The following is a 3,351-nucleotide window of genomic DNA, read 5'->3' on the forward strand; positions in this document are numbered from 1 at the left end:
ATTATATAATTCACTTAAAATTTTACTAAGAATGAAAACTTCCTTAATCTCAATTTCTCCAAATTTTGGAATGGGTAAAAGTTGATCAAAACAAATTATAAGTAACAGACCACATGTGCTGAGTGCCGACTACATGTCAGTGTTCTAAGAGCTTTACATGCATTACTTCATGTAATGCTGACAAAAACTCTATAGGGTAGGGACAACTATTAGCCCATTTTACAAATGGGAAAACTGAGATGTAGCAAAGTTAAATAGTTTGTCTAGATCACAAAGCAGCATTTGTCTGTAGAGCCTACATACTCTACTGCTTAGAAGGAACCATAAATGAAGAAAAAACCTAAGTCAGCTGAAATTCTAGGACCATGAACACTCAGACCCAAAATATGCTACGAGGTGAGGCTAGGATGTTGGAGGCTTGAGTGACTTTTTCTACATACACAGCCTGGGAAATATTCCACTCATTTGTTATCCAGTGATAATGTGCAAAATCATATTCTTTGAAGGATGATTAATTTACCTAACATATCTAAGATTATGACAAATGACTTGGAAGGGAAAGTCAGTCAGCAGCTGGTTCCAGAGCATGGCCCTTTTAGGCTTCATGTCACAGTACCAGCCCCTCTGCTGGCATCTTCAGCTCTGCTCATTTCAGGTTCCCTTTGTCTAAGCAACCCCTCTGCATGCTCCATGTTACAAGGGAGGAGACTTACACTTCTCTAGGCAATTCTCCTCTACTTTTTCTCGTGGATCCCGGAGCACATTCTGGAAGAATCTCTAATATGTGCGTTTTAAACTCCAGTTCACACATTTGAACAGCTGTAAGAATGTGGGGTTCACACTCTCCAAATGCAGCCCACCTTTTGGCTCCCTAATAGTTGCTACAACAGACCGCAGACCAGCTGTAGATCTTTCCCAAAACGGATGTTCCCAGGTCCTCCACACCCTGGGCAATGACACCAAACCCTAAGAGTGGTGATGCTGAGTTAGCCCTTCCCTCTCCCCCAGATCTGACAGCAAGTCCTGCATCTCCACTTTCAAACCCCATTTCAAACCCATTCATCCTCTGAATCTTTGCTGTCAGCAATCCAACCCAAGCCACCCTCACATCTTGCTTGTATGGTGCCAGGACATTGAGCAGGATTCTAGGGACTGTAGAATGATATTGACATGTCAGAACTCATTTGAAAAATCACAATAACTCTGACATTTTCATCTTCATCTGTTTAACTTGTTTGTCTACTTCTCAACTATTTCCAAACTCAGATGATGAAATCGGTGTCATTTATTTACTTATTCAAACCTCCATATATTCTATGATAGAATATATTCTAGAATATGTTAGAATTCTATAATATGTATACGTTTAACACATATAGGAGAGTATACATACATATTTATTTAATTTTTAGGTATTGGTTTTAATATATATATTTGACATAAATCTATTTTTAATTTGTAGATGTAAAGATTAATTCATACTTAATTCGTTAATCTTGCCAGATAACCCTCTCCCAGCTCACCTTCCCCTCTTCCAGGTACTGAGTCCTGAGATCAACAAACCCACAGTGATGCCCTTAGATTCTGGCTGGCTGCTGTTATCCGCAGCCTCCTCCCCTCATGCAGGGATGGCTTTTCTTCTGGTGTTTGAGTGCCATCTGCCCCTTCTGCTTTGGGCAGGGTATCCTGCCCACTGAGATAGATTGTCTGGGAATCACATGTGTTGTGGGGACCCCAGGACCCACTGGGCTTGGAGGGCAAAGTTTATTCCAACCCCTGGCCTCTGCTAGCATGCAAACCACAGGGTAAGACGGTCAGAATGGCCTTGACTCAAGACATTGCACTCACAGACACAATGACTTACTGTGGCTGCTCCCAAACACATCCAAGAAGGCCTGCCCTCTGGAATCTTTATTCCCAGGAGCTGGCCACATGGAAAGGGGTTGTCAAAAACAGCATGAGAGAGCTTCAAGTAGGACTACCACAGAAAGAAGCCACTGAGCTTGGATTTGGGTGTAAGCCAAGGAGAACACATGCTGGGAGCCAGTCCCTTCTGTCTCCTAGGCATGTCAATCTTTATAACCTGAGAAGAAAGCACTGATCTTCAGCGTACTCAAACAAAACCAGAGTGCAGGAATGGTGCTGGGAAAATACGTCATGATGTGGGATGGGAGAGAGGACCCCAAAGTTCTGCCATGTCTATAAAAAATAAAATGATTACTGAGAATCCAGAAACATTCACCTTCAGTTCACAAGTGTTTCTGCTATTCACAAACCAGTCGTCTTAATTAAAATGCTGCTAAAAGAAATAAATCAATTGACAGATAGCTTACATGATGGTTTATTCTATCTTACACAGAGAAAATTGCTTATGAGTATCACATTACTGCTTAAGGTTATCAGTTAACAAAGATTGTTAATGAACTACATTGTTATCAAGTCAGATAAAAGACACCTTGGGAATCCAAGTAAATTATTATAACACAGCACTTTGTTTTGAAATATAGCTCATCTTTCATCACACACAAGGCGAGTAACCTAATCCAAGGAGAACCAGATCTTACAACCACCTAGATTTCTGTTGAATGGAAAAGCAAAGCGTACTCCATTATGCAACCCGAGAAATACAGGGTTAATATTACAGGAGAGAGAAATGTTAATGGGGCCTATGCCACAGAACCTTAGGTTTATGGGAATAATAAAAAGATATGGGTTTTCTAAATCTCCACCAGTTGTGTCCTCCATGACAAGGTGTAATGACATTGTAATAATAACCACAAAATCATTCTATAAGCATAACAATAATGGCTTACATTTACAAGGCACAACATCTGCTTTCTCATTTAATCTTTTGTTGGTTCTGTCATTTGAATACCCGAGGGGCTGTAGGCCTATTCTGTGTCCATCAGACTCCTTCCTCTCACTCCGGCCTGCCATTTCTTCCTTTGGATGATTAGTCTTTCATTTAGAGAGATGGAAATTGTTCCATGTTCTCCACATGTTGAGATGCAATGAATGTTTACAGAGAGATTCTTTTGGCAGCTAAAGAGGTGACGCCAACAGTTTTGGAAAATTCCGAAAAATGTATAGAACAATGGTGGTGCTAAAGAAGCTGTGTCTTGACTTTGGTTCTCATTCCATAAGCCATCAACTGTGGGTAGGTCCCATTGACATGTCTTACAAAGCCATCATAGAAGCATGAACAGCTCTGACATAGGGGACCAGGATAGTCAGTGAGGATTTATTGGCTTCCATCCTTTTCTGCTCCTGGATAAATTGATCATGCCTCCCTCTATGGAGCCAGCCTCTTGTAGAAGAGAAGCGATATTTTCCTTCAGGACAGAGGCACTG

This window comes from Pteropus vampyrus, unplaced genomic scaffold, assembly GCF_000151845.1.
Source record: "Pteropus vampyrus isolate Shadow unplaced genomic scaffold, Pvam_2.0 Scaffold20, whole genome shotgun sequence".
Taxonomy (NCBI): Eukaryota; Metazoa; Chordata; class Mammalia; order Chiroptera; family Pteropodidae; genus Pteropus; species Pteropus vampyrus.